Source organism: Phasianus colchicus, chromosome 2 (assembly GCF_987193195.1).
Source record: "Phasianus colchicus chromosome 2, bPhaCol1.hap1.1, whole genome shotgun sequence".
NCBI lineage: Eukaryota > Metazoa > Chordata > Aves > Galliformes > Phasianidae > Phasianus > Phasianus colchicus.
In genome coordinates, this window is record NC_143437.1 from 62,156,649 (window position 1) to 62,174,672 (window position 18,024).

General features: G+C 36.3%; 1 long non-coding RNA gene across 1 annotated transcript in view; it reads right to left on the minus strand.

The window, feature by feature from the left end:
* The window catches only part of LOC149919065 (uncharacterized), a 73,291-nt gene extending 55,696 nt beyond the window's left edge, over positions 1–17,595 (minus strand). The window contains exon 1 of the long non-coding RNA XR_016464750.1: positions 17,552–17,595. This is a non-coding gene — a long non-coding RNA (uncharacterized LOC149919065). The remainder of the gene's footprint in view (positions 1–17,551) is intronic.
* Between the last annotated feature and the right edge of the window lie 429 nt (positions 17,596–18,024).

The window sequence follows — 18,024 nt, forward strand, 5'->3', positions numbered from 1 at the left end:
AAGTACCTGATGGCAGAGAGTAAAGAAAACGCAGCCAGACTCAATGTTGCCAAGGACAAGAGACAATGAGCACACACCAAAGTACAAGAAAGTACACTTGAACATAAGAAAAGTGAAAAATCAATGCTAGGTACAATGGAGCAGGTTAAACAAAAGTTTTAGAGTTACCATTCTTGGAAAAATTCAAAATCTGACCTGCTCTAGGAGACCCTGCCTTGAGCAGTAATTTGGAACTAACTGATCTCCAGAGGAGCCTTCCAAACTTGGCCTTTTTTTTTCTAACTTTTTTTTTTCTTCTATCTTTATTCGAATGCTCAATGAGCAGGATCCAGTCACCCAGCCTTAGGCACCTTATTTGCACTTCCTTTGGTTCTCCAGATTTAAAGGTCAAAGTTCCCTCTCTAATCAATAGAAAGAGGCTAATGTCTTCAGTGACAAATTTTTATCTGTCTAAGCAGTAGGGGCATCTAAGTTGAAGCACAAGGCTGTTAGCTGAATTAGACTGGAATTTATCCATTGATTTTTCTGCTGACCAAAGTCTACAAATCCAAATATACTTTTCAATGGAGGTAATCTGACCAAAGTTCAAGTGTTGCACTTACCAGAGAGTTATTATTCAAATAAATGGAGCTAGACAAAAGTCTTATCCATGGCTGAGTTTATTGCATCTTACTGCCTCTCAGCTGATGCACTTACCCTTAAGTAAATTTTCTATACATCTGAATCAGTTCCAAGCATAGAGGTTACATGATGCAGATGAGCCTATTTAATATTTGCCATGATCAAAAAAGAAAACCATGTATGTATGCAAACATACATTCTGAATGTCATCTTTCTTAGCCCCACAACTCTACCTCTTCAGCACAAGCAGTAACCAATTCTAACACAGAAGGAAATTTTTAATTTTTTTGTTTTTTGTTTTTTCCTGTTCCACTAGATTGATTTTCTACTATTTGAGCAAGTTCGCATTGGCTTGGAGCAAGATCAGAGGAAGCACAGAGCCAACTCAACAGAGAGGTCAAGACTGCGAAGTGAAGAGTGAAAGAGAGGAAAATGAGGCAGAATGGGAAAGTAGAACTGCCTTGGAGGTATAACCAGACTTCTAGACTTGCTCAAGCCTGTCACATAGCTTTAACCCTTAGCAGTAAACAATCATAGTTCATAACACTCTCAGGCATAAAGAGGTGAGAAATTGAGATTGTCTATCACAGGCAAGAGAGAATATGGTAATGAGAGCTTTCTTCTTCAAGCGCAGGGACAGCACAACATATACAGGTGCTCAGAGATATCAGAGATATGTGCTTCACTCAGGACTTACACTCATTGTTAACCTTTGGACATAGTTCCACAGAATCAAAACAACTGCTGAGAACAGCATGCTGCACCAGGCAGTACATAGCACTGATCTGTATCTCCCAGGTTCCATTGCAGTTAAAGAAAAATTATTCTCAGTCATAACGAATCAAAAACAAACTTACTGAAGCTAAAAAAATAAAATACTAAATAATATATAACATGAAATACTAAATAATAAGACTGTTAGAAGTAGCACCTGTTCAGTTAATTCTACACAGACTTTTAAAACCCAAATTCTCAGAGTTGAATCATTCATGTAAGAGATAGAAATGCAAAATCTAAAAGGTCATTTTTGTTTAACTGCCCTGCATAAATACCACAGCCTGTTTTTTAGAGCACTATCCATTTTTTGTTTAAAACAAGGCCTAGGAAAAAGCTGTTAGAACTCAGTTTTCTCCTGGTATTCAACTGTTGTTCTAGACACACACTGTTCTTCAAATATTTTTATTTGCGCTGTGATGAAATGCACAGTGATACTTTTGATTTTTATTTAAATAACAACTTATTAAATATTTCAGTGTGGTGGAATAATCATTGTCTTCCAATTATGCATTGGGTAAAATATTTGGAAAATCTGAACTTAAATTTCATTAGTAACAAGTAAAGCAGAGCAGATTTCCTGAGAATGTCACTGCATAGCTAACAGCAACTTAATGAGAGGTTTTCTTGGAACTGCATTTGCAAAAAAAGTCCTGAGGAAGGAAGTAGTTTCCCAGCCCATAAGTATTTGTTTTACTTAACTACTTCAGTGCCCCAGTGTGATTTTGCCCAATGCTAGTTAATACTCTTATAGGTAGCAGACAGGCATAGTATAGAGGATGGTACATGCTTAGAAGTAGACCACTTATGTACACTAAACACAGCTAACCTATTTTTGGGAGAAAACAAGGTTAGATATGGAGAGAAGAGCCACACTAGGAGGGACACAAAAATATTCCTTGGCCTTTTATTGAGTAAACAGACAAAAATAAATAAATGATGGTATGTTCAAAAGGCATTATCTGCATCATGAACACTCAAGTAGTAATGCTGAAAATATCCAAATAATTTATCAGGACAGTATTTCTGATAAAACAGATTTTATTTGCAATTGCAAAGGCGGGCATCCTGCAAGCAGGAGAGCATGCAGAAAACAGCATTACATCTTTTGTGCTCTATTACTTGACTCTTATCTCTTTCTGCCCGGTTCCTCATTGGCTGAATACTTCAGGTTCACAATCTTCCTGACACTTAATTAAACATACAGGTACTGGATAAACATCAATTTTTGCTAGCTAAGCATATATCACTAATTAGTTAACTTCTCACATTTGCTCATTCAACACTCAATCATTGTTTCTGGACATCTGCTCATCCTTGCATAGATATAAGCTTGGAAGGATGGTAGAAGGGAGTATCTTCATGCCTGCCTGTTGCATCCCAACCTACCCACAGAGCAAAGCAATCCAGCCTTGTGGGGAGGCCCTGCCTGTTTTGATGTTTGTTAAGTCTGTTTTCATTGTAGAAAAAATAAAAAGAGGAAGGGAAGCACTGGAAAAGGTTGCCCAGAAATGTGATGGATATCCATCCTTGGAGACACTCAAGGTCAGGCTGGACCAGGCTCTGAGCAACCTGATCTAGCTGTAGGTGTCCCTTTTCATTGCAGGGGATTTGGACTAGATGACCTTTGAAGATTCCTTCCAACTCAAATGATTCTTTTAAAATTGTTTTAATATTCATGTCTGTGAAGAGCATAGAAATAACATTGCATGCTCCTCTCAAAAGTAGGCAAAAAGAAAGGGCTTCACATTTGCAACAAAGAACAAATACCTCATAAGGTTATATTGGGAAGGACTCTATTTAGGGAGTATATTTTTATTCATGGTGAAGCTATGAGAAGTGAGTTTTGACGTCCAAACGCTAATAGAATAAATATAGTGAATAACCAGGAGAAGAAAATCTTAAAATGATTTAATCACTGCAAAAGACATCATGAACTAATTCACTTAGCCATGAACAAGTACAGCTTCTAAAAGAGATGCATAGGGAAAAAATAGCATTGGATGTTACCTTGCTTGTGAAATTGAGGTTGGGTGGAAGCATATACAAAATGACAGAGATACAAGATGAGCAGAACTGTCCTGCCAATTAAGGACAGACTTAAATGAAGCAAAGTTTAAAGAAACTCTGCGAACTAATAGCTAAGACCTAGTAAGTCAAATGTTCTTTAAAGAAGAGGATGCAATCTCATCATGGGGGACAGAATAAAACTCAGTGAAGGTAGGTGGCTAAAATGATTGATCCTCCTGTGATTTGTGCATCAATTCACACAGAAACTGTAAGTCAGGAGGAATTGATAGAAATGTGTTTGAAACAAGAGCCTTTACAAGCTTTGCAAAAATGCAAAGATAGAGGTACAAAATGAGATATCACTAGCAAGAGAAAATAAGCAGATTGAGATGGAAGCCTAAGTGAATATTCCCTGCCCTGCTGAAGATAGCAACTTGTGATTCAATGTTACGTAGAAAGAAAAAACACCATTTTATGTCAAGCAATTAATATAATTAGCACAAGTGAAAAAGGAGTAAGACATCAGATGCAGCAGATACTTTGATAAATTAACTTTTTTCACATCAGTTGTGCCTAATGAATCTCACTCTTGTGTGAAATAGTATCTGAGCAATCTCAGAAGCATTAGCTGTTGTCATTGAGATATCACAGAGAATGAAGAGATAGTCCATAAAATAAGGCAAATGTGGTGCTAAAAACAAACAAACAAACAAAGAGGGCAAGAAGGAAGAAGAGAAACAGCTTTTCCTTAGGGAAAAAAAGATGAAGGGAATAATCAGTGTGTAAGCCCTAGAAAATAACAGCATGACAAATAGCAGTCAGGACAAGATAAGCTGATCTGCTCTCTTCCTATGACACAAATTATGGTTTTCATAGGCAGAGCAGAAGCAACAGTTTTGAAACAACTAGATTTCAGTGTGGTTTATGACATTGCCTCACCTGATTCTTTTAAGAAAGCATGAATTAGATGGTACAGCCAATGGATTCCCTAGAGGCCTGCTCTCAGTCTTCAACAACTTAATGCTTGCACTGATGGTTTGGATGAAAGAACTCATACTAGATGTGCAGCAGAGGACACATACCAGAGGACAGGATTAGGATTCTAAAGCTTGTTACAAAATATGACAAATGGTCAGAAAAAAAGAGGCACAGCAGTCAGGACCTTTTAAGGTCACTTCAATCTTCCCACCTACGACACTTCTGTGACAAATGAAACCCTCTAGTATAGCATAACATTGCAGCACAGCTCTTCCCTCACCAGTGCTTTCCTGCTGTTATGAAGGTAGCAGTGAGGGCTGAGAGCTGTCTTCCAATCAGCACCCATAGAGAAATGATCTTTTCTGACCTCTCTCTTTGGCCACTGGTACTAGAAAAAAAATCCATTCAAATACTGAACATGTGGTATGGTGCTTTGACACGTTAAAAATGAGAGAGAGAACTGGATATCCTGATTTCTCTAAAAACATTGTTTCCCCATATTTTTCTCACAGAATTTAGGAAAGAGGAGGGAACAGAGTAGTGTGACATCCACTCGGTAATACCAATGAAATTGATGTACGAAGTAGTTAAAGCAAAAGCAAATCAGGACTTGTAAAGTCATGTGGATAAACTTTACTCCCCCCCCAAAAAATGACCAAATAAATCCAAAATTCAATTCAGCAAAAGTAGCAGAGTGGGTTGGGTAAATAAGAGATTTTTTGAACCCTGGACAAAAGATGTCACAGTAATTATTTCAGGGAACAGCGTATGAAGGCTTTTCTCTTTCTGTGATTGCTCCACCCTCTAATTTGCTAAGATTTCTCCACAAGACCTCTGTACCTCTGAGGGAGACAACAGTTCTGCAACCTTGCTTAGTATGCATTTGAGTCCTAGACCCAAATCATTGATAAAAATATTGAAGAGAACCAGCCCTAAAACAGGGCCCTGTGGAATCCCACTACTGACAAGCCACAAACCTGATGCAGTTCCAATTACTACAACCCGTTAGGGCAATCTGTCAGCCAACTGTTTTCCATCACAATATGGTTTTCTCTAGCTATGTACTGGACATTTTTTCCAGAAAGGTACTGTGAGAAACCTTATCATGAACTTTACTGATATCCAAATGTTACATCAACTTGTACTGTAATAGCTTCACACCCTTCCCTTTGCTCTGAAGAAGCATTTCATCCCACTTTAAGACCTCATTTCACAAAATGGCCAGTCTGGTTTGAATCAAATATCATTTCTGGTTAAAAAAAATACAAGCTATCTATTTAATGGATCTCTTGATGCTGTGGAGATCTTCATTATACAAAACAAAACAGCAGAAAGAATACAAAGTCATCAAGAAGAAAATGAAAATGCTTTGAAATTATTACTGAAGAAAGTCCCAATTAAAATAAAACTTTCAGCACTGCTGTTTAATGAAATTACACCAGTAATAATTGAAGCAACAGGTATCAGAGTAGAGTTATTACTGAAAGAAACAACCTACATGTGTTTTAGATATAGAAATCAGAATACCTTCCATTGTTGCATTCTTGAATCTTTCACATTTAATTTAGCTACAATGCAGCAGAGTTCACACTGCAGTAATAGAATATTGATTGTACAATGTTCAGAGACAAAGAACTCATGTTGCTGAACTTAATACACATGCATGTTGTTACAGTAAGAAATTCTCATCAATATTGCTTACCAAATATACCCAACCAACACAGTGCCTGCTGGTTATTTAATTATAAGATATAGAATTTTTCTGGTAAGCAGTCAATTATACATTAAACTCAAATGTCAACTATGGAAGTGATCTTGAGAAAAGAAAAAGGTTAAATGTCCAAACTCAGGAACATGTAGTGTTCATTTAATTCTACTACTATGCTAGTTTATTACTGCATACGAGTAATTTCAGAGTTGCTAAGAACTTTTGTAAAGATGAGCAGTGTCCCCATAGTGCAGATTTCACACCAATTCCAAACAGCTTGCATTTTTTGCAGGTCTTCATTGGTTTGAAGCCTACTGTTGAGCAAAGAATAAGGAACCTGCAGTAGTCACCACACAGGCATTATTCCTCGGAACAGCCTCCTGATACATTTCTTCAAAACAAATCAAAAGCATAATACAGGAGTAACTTGGGACTGACACTGACTGCTCGCCTCATGCTCCTTACTCCTATTTCTCCTTCTGAAGACAAGCCACATATCCCATGCCACAGCTGCTGGCAGTTACATAATTCACAGCTGCTCAGCTCCTTACTTCTGTATCATTGCTGAATTTAATCAGCTTCAAGAAGAACCTCTTAACATCTCTATGGGTTTTCATGACACAACCATGAGTATAATACCAATTTTACATTTTTACATGAACTTTAAGGCAATTCCAATGTAGTGAATTTTTACACAAATACATGCATAGTCAAGCTTTGGTTTGAGACTGTTTCACTACCTGTTGGTGTGGAAGGGATTAGGTGTTTTGTCAGCGAGCACTGACAATTCTTAGACAAAATACTGGACTGATGATGTGATCCCCTAAAACAATTCCCATATTTCTGTTTTCATTTGATTTAGAAGAGTATGACATTATTCTGTTTCGTTCACTGAGCAATATCCTACTAATGATGTCATAGGAACACATACCCATTGAGCATGCTCTGAAGTTGTAAATTGAAAAGGCTTTACACTGCTAAAATCACTGTAAACAACTTCAAAATACTCAGAATACTTGTTGTAGCTTGTTAAATTGTACAATACACATAAGTTTATAAATAAATAACTTGCATACTCCCACAGCTTTGTCTCTAGATACATTACAGTACCCTATGGAATACTGTCTACCAGTAAAATAATAGTTTAGAGCAAGATCCTGCCCCCCATCTATTTTCTTCTCTCAAATTATGTTTCTTAAGCTTTTCTACTCTGCAGAGAAAAACATTGATTTCCAGGTCACGTGTGCTGCTCCCTACCAATTACTACTTCCCACTTCAGTATGTATCAAGAGGAGAAAATATATATGTATGTATGTATAAATATATATAAAACAATCAATGTATTTGTTTTCTGTCCTGCTTTCCCATTAATTATTAACTACAAAACTTGAGTTATGATTAATTTTAATTCTCTAGAGGATAAATCAATACAATCAGTTACTCAACCTCAATTTTCTACCAGTAAAAAAATATTTCCTTTAAAATACTTTAGTTAGTTAAAAAAATAAACATGTCCAAGTCATGTCAGATATCTGCTTTTCTGATTGGTATTCATTATGGTCTTCCACATGATTTCCTTAAAAATGCTTACAGATGATGCTACTTGCAACCAACTTTGTAATTCTGAATTGCCTCTTCAAGGCATTAGTTTCATATACTATTAAGTAGAGAAAGATGCCATTATTACAAGTCATTAGAATGGTCTAATGCCAAATGAAGCAGCATTTTTTCCTCCGCACAATTATTGTTTTTCTATTCAGCAAAATTGCACTAGGTAATGTTTTCTTTCAAAAAAAAATTCAATTCTGAGATACAGTGCAGAAAAAGACTGGAGAGTCTTTAGATTCGTTACTTTGTATTTGAAACCTTTTTCACAAGATCCAGCTTAACTAATTTTAAACATTTTTGAAGGATAAGTTCACCACCTTTATTTACCATTTAAGACAAAAAAATAAAAGGACTTTATCAACTAGAGGGGCTAATTTCCAAAAATAGTCTTCCTTCACCTGGAATTTTTTTTTTTTTTTTTTTGGGGGGGGGGTGTATGGACAAAGGACACTAACAGAGCTTTCATTTTGACAGCCACATTTTAATAGCTGTCAGGGTTCAAGAGACAAATGAATCAAGTCTCCCCTGAGTTGTTCTTGAGATCCTTCTGAAGGAATAAAAAGCCATAGAAGGGCTTTTGGGATTAGCCCCAAACTTTTTTTTTTTTGTCTAGTGGACAAGGAAGTTTTGCTCTAGTAGGTAGAAGTAAGGAAGCTTCAAGCAGGATAATATTCTTTAAGCCACTGAGTAGATTACCTTCCACTTCTTTCACTAGTCCAACTCCACATACTTGAGGAAATTTACTTGTAAACAGCAGCCCATCTCCTTTTGTAGCTATCTGGGGACAGTACAAGTGGGAGGAGATATAAAACAGGAGATTTAGTTCTGATTACCCAACATGAGCAGACTTCTGAGCTATTTCCTCAACACATACAGGGTCTACGGAGCCCAGCATTTGTTGCCAGGCCTCTTCTTCAGCACATTCCTGTTCGAAAGATTCTGCACTTGCATAGGCAGAGTTGTGAGTTGAGAGCTAAGCATCAGAAGACTTCTACTAAATCAACAAAGCAAAGTCACCACTCTTGCATATTGCATGGGGAAAAAAAAAAAAACAATAAATTTGATCCAATTAGAATGATAAAAACTGAAGAAGGCCCTGAGGAAATGAAGGGTCTCAAGAAGTTCCACCAAAACAAGAAATACGTATAAAAATTTTCCATATTATGGAAGCAATGGCCACAGTGCAGGTGATGGAAGAAAAAGATTGCTCAAATTTCAGTATTCTTTAGATTCTGTGAACAGCAGCAGTTAACAGACAGAAATAGCCCACATTCAAGGGACTGGGACGATGTGACATAAAGCTTCTTTAGGACTTCCAAAACAGAGAGATGTTACACTGAGAAACAATTGGTTGCTCTTAGCTACATCTCAAACACACACACACACAGAGAGAGAAAATTATGAATCTACAGTGTTAGTATCATTAGTCAGTTATGACAACATAAAAAAAAAATGGAAGATTGCAGTGAATCATAGTACTGACAGTGTTCTTCAACATACGCTCAGTAATGAGGGTCTTACAGAAAATCTGAGATCTAAACCAATGGGGCATAGTAACCATTGTGCTCTGAGAGCACTGGCTTAACTCTGTAAATGCTTTCCTGCACTAAGATACCCAAGAATACTAAAGAAATATGAGTTTAGAGATACATAAGTCCAGTCAGGATACTCACTCTCTTCTCAATGTGAGAAAAAAAAAAAAACAACCTACAGTTAGTTCATTAACAGAACAGGAAAGTAACTGAGGCAGACTTAAGGGAAAAGCAGATTGCATTTAGACCCAAAAGACTGTGTCAACTACATTTTTGCTCTAAAAATATGTGAGTATCCAAAAACGAAATCCACATGCCACAAGCATTAGAAGTTTTAAGAAAGATTTGTCAACTTATGCTGCAATTGATTCAGTACCATCTTGCTATTAAAGAGCGTGCCAATAAAAATTTACCACCACCAGGTTTTTGCAACAAGATTCAGTTTGTGTAGTCAAATGAAATGCAAGCAGTCGGTTTTAGAAATAAAGTGAGGGTGTGTTCCTGTTGGCTGGTGACACTACCTGTTTAGACTTGCTGTGGGTAGATAGGCCGTGCCAGTGCTATATCTGAAGTGCTCATTATAACTACCTGCTTTTAATTAGAGACCTTGCTCTTCCCAGCATCTGAGGAACTGATTTGTAAACTACAGCCATAAAAGGTAGGGTTAAAGCTACAATAAATTTTGAATATTTCCCCCCTCCTCTTTTTGAATGGACATTGTTGAAGCCCAGATTATTTAACTTAAGCCTCCTCCTTCCTCCTAGCCCAGCAGATAACAGCTTCCATGATTTCTGAGATCCGCTAACATGGAAGAGAGGCCTCCTCCTGACAAGTCACTAATAAAAAGTAAATCAAAACCTACCAAAATCCATTAATATATAAATACATAAGCCTGCAACATCAATGAGGGGCCTCATCATTGCCCAGCTCTTCCACTCTGACATCTCCCAAAATATAGTGCTGCATTAAGACAAACACATGCAACATTTAAAAAAAAAAATCAGGTTGCATGCTTTAAAAAGTACAGGAATTTCCTTGCCCAGAAGGGAAAAACACTACTAATCAGTAAGACTGAATTGCTAGTCCTAGTTCTAATTTAACACACTGATGTGAAGCCTGGAAACATTCCCACGTACAAGAAAGCATCAAAATGCCTTCAGAAACATGTAAACCAGGAAAATACCAGGCAAGCAGGAGATAAATTTTTAATGAAAGTTATCTCTTTCCACAGAGTTCAACAGCACTCTATTGCCAAGGGTATCTATCTAGAAAGAAAACACCTGGGACATGTTAAAAATGAAAGCATAGTCTATCAGTGTCAGTATAACATTGAGCAGATAAAGGGATGTTAAGGAGGTTGATGGGCAGTTGTCTGTTAAACAGCAAGCTGTGAGGAAACACACAACTGTTTCAGTAACAGATAACAAAAGGATGCAAAAAAGCATGAACCAGCATAGGCAAAGCACTGCTGTGGTTAGAACAATGTTTCACCTTGGAGAAGATTCAGAACTGCCCAGTGGCATTTAGGATGAAAGATGGTTTATTTATCAGATTGCAGTTATTGTTGCAATACACTGACTTGTCATCAATTGTAGGATTATCCTAGATGTGGATAGCAATAAAACCACTAAAATGGAATTCATAAGTAGTCAGGAGAATATTTGGGAAGACAATCTAGTCTTATATTTGAGGAGATTGGAGTAGACAGTTTGCAGCCTCATGAGATGCAATAAAAATTCTGTTAACTTTGAAAGCATCCAATTGTCTTACAGTTGCAAAAATGTACCTTTGGGATAGAAATAGTAATATGACTATGAACAAGCAACTTGAGATCACTTTCACTTTCCCTTTCTATTTTTTAAACTTTAATCACCTACTCCCTTAGTTAACAAAAATACCACTTACAACTTGCAGAATTCCTTCCTAAGTAAAGCAGTCCTTGCTGATTAAATGTTTACAAAACTTACTGTTCTAAAATACTCAAGACTTGAAGTAAATTTAACTTTATATGTGCTAACATTAAGATCGTGATATTGCAGCTATTAATTGTTATTCTAAAGTCTTTCCAAACATTTTCTGTGCAATGCTATTCTTCCTAATTATGTGTGTTTCTATAGTTCTGGACAAGCAAGGATTGTAAGTAGGACATTGAATTAACATCTTTACTGAACAATTCTTTTTATGCATTCCTGCAAGTCTTACAGATGTATATTTTTCTTATGATTTCAGACATTTTTAATCTCCATTTAATACAACTTATCTGTTCTCTTTTTATTGCAACTTATCTGAATGGCTCATTCATTAAAAAAAAGCATTTTTCTTCTGATTTGCAGATTGTATAAATTTAAAGGTAATGTATTCCGCATCAGCTCTCTAATAAGATAAAACATATAATGGCATTACACAGTAATTTGGTTATTTCACTGACTTTATATTCTGGCAGTATGTTTCATGCCTCATTTGATAGAAAACTCATTAGACTAGTGCAAACCATGCTTCAGTGCAATAGGTTCAGACTTTCCCAACTTGAGCCCCTGCCTCTTTTCTGTACTTTTATGCTTGAGCTAATAAGATTGCAAACTTTCACTCTTCTTTTTGCTCTGTTCTCCTTTATGTACTATTTATTGGTGGCTCTGTATTCTGACATAGAGATAAAAGATGAAAAAGAAATTATCCCTTTGGGATCATAGAATGAAGTTGTCCTTCAATAACCTGCATTCTGATGGAGCATTATATTTTACTGAGCTCTCAGTTTGTGAGAAGAGCATTTACTATAATTCAGAAATATCAATAGAGAAGAGCACCCAAGAGTAAACTGCTGCAATGTTTCAAACTCTTAAGAGTTTTCAGATAGTCCATTAACAACTACCTTCTAGTTAAGGTAGTTGCTCTACCAAAGCAGTGTTCCAGTTGCAGTTCTGTGAGAGCACATGGTACACGAAGCCAGGAAAATAAGCATAAGGATCTTGAGTACCTTTACCTTCACAGAGGTAAAGGGACATCTTCCTTTATAAAATCTGCAGCAGCCACTGGACCCCCATAGCCATTGGCATGTCTCTTACTGCAGCTCCTTGGCAAGGATAGAGCAAGTAATCCACATCTTAATCCATCCTGAAGACGTATTTACAAAACTTTATGAGGAAAGGCATATGGAATTACCCCCACTGATTTTACCAGGATTCGGTGAGTCATCACTTCCATGGTACATGTTACATTCAGGTGTTAGTGAATTGCAACCAAAACGAGCTGTCAAGTCACAATAGCACAAATAGGGAAAGAAAGCTATTGGAGTAATTTATAGGTCAATAAGTGTCATGGATGAAAGGAAAGGAAAATGATCTTGAAGTTATTTGGCATTGTTTATAAAAGATAAGAATGTGAACAATAATATAAGTTCACATAGAAGCGGTAGCCAGGGTTACAATTTCACTTTATATCTGTGATACCATCTACAACTTCTCTGTTAGTCATTTCAAAACAAGAGCAGTAAGAATGCTAAAATTGCTATATTGAAAATAAAATTAATCAGAATAAAATAAAAGATCTGACAAAGAAAATAAACCTGTCCTCTTTTTCTGAAGAACATTTGTCTCCCAGGATAAGATTGCTCACTTCTAGATAAGTTATTAATTTCTGAGATACACAGGTATCTAATATTCCAAAAGTCTAGAAGTTTTGCTAGGCATCATCTTACCACCCAACTCCTGATGAATTCTTCTGACTGCTTTGTCTTTGAATTTTAAAGCACTGGTTCTCCCATGCCATGGCATATGGTTTGTCTGGATCTAAATTATTGCTTTAGTGCATCAACAAATAACGTCAAGTTTTATCTAGAGATGTATCTTACTATAAATAAAATATCAACCTTCATATAGAAGTAGAAACAAAAATTTTAATAATGAATATAAACTATTTCTACACAGCACATAACAAGTGACAGACTCTGCATAAGGCTTTTGTGGTATTTATTGGGAAAACCTACATAATTTAGCTTTGTCTATTGCTTTCCTTAAGTAATGCAGGCATCTCATACTCACACTGATGAATTCTTTATAGTACACCATTGTATTTCCTTATACATAATGCATTGTGATGACTTTTCTAGTTATGTGCCTTAAACACAGTCCTATGCACTTCTCTTTCCCTGATGGACTCAAGAAAATACATGAACAGAAAAGAGTAAGTGTTGACACAGCAAAGCTTTTAATTATGGCACACATTCTCTTTAACTTAAGTTATACTACAGTTGAATAATTCCGGCTGAGCACATTTGTTTTAAAAAAACTGGACCTGTTTTAAAAGTTATACATAAAGTAGGAAGTGGGAGAAATTAAAATAGTGTTTACTATAGTGTCTTTAAAAAATGCTTTTTTTTTTTTGAGAAATGGCAATTCTGCCAACTAGTTTCTCCTTCACTTAACCTGGAAACTTTAAATTTGAAGGAGTAAGGTCACATCTGTAACACCCTATCCAGATTTTTGAGTGAAAAGGTGTTAAAGAGAAATTGTGTCCCAGAATATGACAACACAAAAAGCCAAGATTATTTGCCTTCCACAGTGTCCCTCCTGCATTCACTTCACTTCCTTTACCACAGATATTTGTTTCAAGAGCTTTTAAGGTTCTGTGACCAAGCTGCAATATTCTGAAGCTAATTAATCTGCAGCACATTTGTAAAAAGCAACTGCATCTCATTATAGATATATATTGCTGTAGAGGAAGAGAAGCTTAATCTTTCTAGTATCTTGTTTTACAGGGTTTATTACATAGCTTCTGGCATACTAATTTTTCATGTTTTTGACTGTTTTTCTAATGATTGATAAATATTCTTACTGAGATGCTCAGGTGAGTTCATTACTCTGTTTTAAGCTATTTCAATTGTGATTATTAATGCCTGTGAAGTGTAACCAAGACTAATCTGCCCATGTGAGGTCTGGGTCAGAATGAGAACACACAGTGTTCTTAGCCTGGTCCCCTGAAACAGTGTCCACAGGCTCACAGGGTGCTTACCAGATACTCTTAAGTCCCACAGGTAACAATAACCAAGAGAAATGGGACACTAGTAATGCAGATTATGTGACTGAGTTAAGTATTAAGACATCATCACAAGTTACCTTAATATAAGACAACCAACCATTTGTGACTGTTTTAATACCAGAGCAGGTGTTAAAAAGTGGGATTACAGAATACTAAAAAGGAATTGAGTTACATACCATTAATCACGTTGACAACAAATTCTTCTTCCCATATTCTATTCTCCATGTACTATTTTTTCAGTGGTAGGCATTTATAGCTACTGAATACAGTTCTCTGCAGCTGAAGTGTAAATCTTACTTTTTTATTATTATTAAAAAGGGAGTCTACTGTTCAGTTCTGATTTTTTTTTGTTTGTTTTTTAATGTTGATACTTCAGTTATATAGTGGAAGACCCAAACTCTAGTTCTTTAATCTAAGCAAAGCCCGGTCAACTCACACTTTATATTTGCCTTAATCTTCTCTTATTTTAAAGATTTTACTTTAAAGAGGTTTTATAAGTCATCTATGCTACCTATGGTACTCTTTAAAACATACATATATTAATAATACTGAAAATAATTCTTGGTGGAGTTTGAGAAGCAACTGCTGCACATGCAAATACTCACAGCTGTCTACATGCATGATTATCAGTGAACAATATTTGTGTTTCATTTGTGATCTGTTCTTTGCTGATTATTTCCCTCTCCATTTACATTATTTCAGTTACCCAATTAAAGGCAAGATAAATACCATATGATAGAAAATTTTGCACATCATAAATATTCATTAGGAGAAGTTGCATACAGAACTTCCACCTAAAAACTACTCAACCAATTTAGAAACTAATTATAAGCAATTAATACTTTCATGGAAATTATGCACAAATCATACACAGAGAAGGCCAGTTTTAACCGTAACATATTCACAAGGAGTACAATATGCATCTCCAAACCATATACTTTTTGGCCCCGAATATATTTTCCCAAGATAGTTGGGTTTTCCGTTGTTTTTTTCCCTTAAGCTATTTTCGTTTTGCTATCAGTAATTGCAGTATTCACACTGCATAGAAGAAAATAGCTAATTTAGGAGAATGAATCTCCAAACAATTTCAAAGCTTGTCAATATAGTATCAATACTGATAATTGCTATTGTTTATGTCATTAACAACCCATTCACATGGAGCTGCTTAACAAAGACACATATCAGGTGTGATATGTGGCCTTGACACACTCATTCTGGATTCCAGAAGGGCTGCAGACTTCAAGGGAAATCTCTCCTTACTAGCTTATCAAGCTGAGCTGTTGAAAACTTGACACTTCCAATTTACAGAGATATATGCAAACCTTTTCTTTGGCATGGATTCACATCTCCCGAATTTCACTGTGAGCTCTAAGTTTGAATTAGTCCAAACTACACAGTTTGGACTCAGTAATACTCAGCCAAGATTGTTAATTTATGCCAAATTCACAGAGCTTTGAATTGTCTCCATCTCTTTTTAAATCAATGCTGTACAGCTGGCTTAAAAATTGGCTGCAGTCTGGCAGTAAACTCTCAAATTAAATGTGATTCAATTCTCTACCCGCAGTAAACTGTGCAAACCCATACTGAGAACATGAGGAATTACTTGGGAGGAGCAAGCCTGGGGTTGATGAGAAGAGCTCACAGTCCCAAGGACCAAACACCTCTTTCCAACTTGTTTTTTTCCCTCAAGTGGCTTCTGGTGCCATATGGACTCTAGGTGAGGGAAGCACACCTAACTTTCTGCCACTGTGATTCTTCCTCCCCAAGCATCATCACACTTTCATTTCACATACATCATCTAGCTGATCTGTCCTCATCATGATAACAATCACTATATTGTTATAATCTAGCACTGACTAAATTTCCAGGACAAAGTCCCCAGATATCATTTTTCATCTGGATCTGAGCTGCTTGAGGCAGATCCATTGCTGTGCCAGCTGTCTGTTGTTCTGTTATCACCAAAAGAGAGTCGTCCTACCTTCAGCAATCTGCACCACCTCTATTCTCTCCTGCATGGTGAGAAGAGACATTTGTGCTACAGGCTGCTAGTAATAGAAGCCAAGCATGCAACTGAGCCATCCAACAGGAGAGGTCAGAAACTCCAAAACTGGGCTGAGCAAATGAAACCAGGAGCTATTGTGGGTTTCTCCTTTGCTAAACTTGCATCAATTCTGCAGGCAGCAAGTTAGAGTCAGGAAAAAAAAAAAAGCCTGCTGTATCTGAGTATTTTTGCTACAAAGTTTAAGATTGGATTTGCTAAAACTGAGACACAGTTTTGAAACACAAATACTTTCTAATTATGGAAAGCAAAGGTAGTATTACCCGGTACTAAAAAAAGTACGGCCAACTAACAAATTTATCTTGCTGATCCCAAACACAGACTTTGTCTTCATTTCAATGGTCTGTGACTGATGTACGAGGACTTTTCCAAAAGTGGTAAATGCCTCCTATTTCATTATGTGGGCCCACAACAACAGCTGGGGATATTGATAGTATGACAGTAGAGATCAAACCTTCCCAGCAATCGTTAAGTGTAATCCTCTGCTACATTTTTTTTTGCCATAATGACAGAGGGGCAGTCTAAGAAAACAGCACCTGATATGAATGTGAATATGGAGCAAGAGGTGTGGAACTAAATTCCAACACACAAGAAGTGACACAGATTGACATAATCATTATAGCAAGTGTGAACACAATGAGGAATTGGGTGATTTATTTCAATAGCAATGACAGCAACATGAGTGACAAGCCATATTCTGGATGGCCAGGCAAATTTTTATGATCACTGCATACAGGCTTTTGTTCATTACTAACAAAAATATACAGCTAATGGTAGCTACTATGTTGAGAAATAGTGTTTTGTAGCTCAGAACTTACTCCACCACATAGTATTACTGCACTTTTTGAACCTATTGTCATTTCCATAGAAATCTGAGGTGGCTACTTTCAAAGTTACCTGAAAGTGCAGGTACTTCCATAGAGAAAAAAATATATATATATTCTGAAGTTTACTTATCAAATGAAGAACGGACCCTTAAACCATTTTAGAAGTACTGTAACTTCTGTTTAGATTTTAATTACAAAACCAAATATATATATATATATATATATATATATATATATATATATATATATATAAAATATATATATAACTACATATCTTTTTCCACCTGCATGCTTATCTACGTGTAAAGCAACATCACTGTTTCTGATAGATTCTTTGCAATACCAGTCAAAGTACTATTAGGACTACCAAAAGTCATAAACAGGAAAAAACTTGACTCACCCAGCTGATAACAAGAACCTCTACTTGTACAACATTCCTTCCCAAAGAACATTCAGGAGACACTCCCTCTTCAGAGGCTAGCCCTTAAATGAGCCCAGGGAAGGTAGATTCAAAGTCTATGCCTTCACATCACCTGTGAAACACAGGTGAATTGCTTGCATCTGTGCTTCGTGGGCCAGTCATACCCCTTCACCAGGTACTCAATCATCAGTTCAGGCCATGGCCTGCAGTATACTTATCTATAAAACATTCCTGCATTTGAATATATTCACAACTCCCAAAACAAAGGATATTTAACTATATTGTAAAGTTAGTACCATCAGAAAATTCCAGTGGATGTTTAGATTAAACAAGTGGCCACAAACTTTAGCACAGTGTGCTCTCAAATCTAAGCTATAAAATTATTTGCCTTAAAACAACAGCTGTTTTAAACAAAGTAATACAAAAGTAAAATAAAAGTTTAGGAAAAAAAG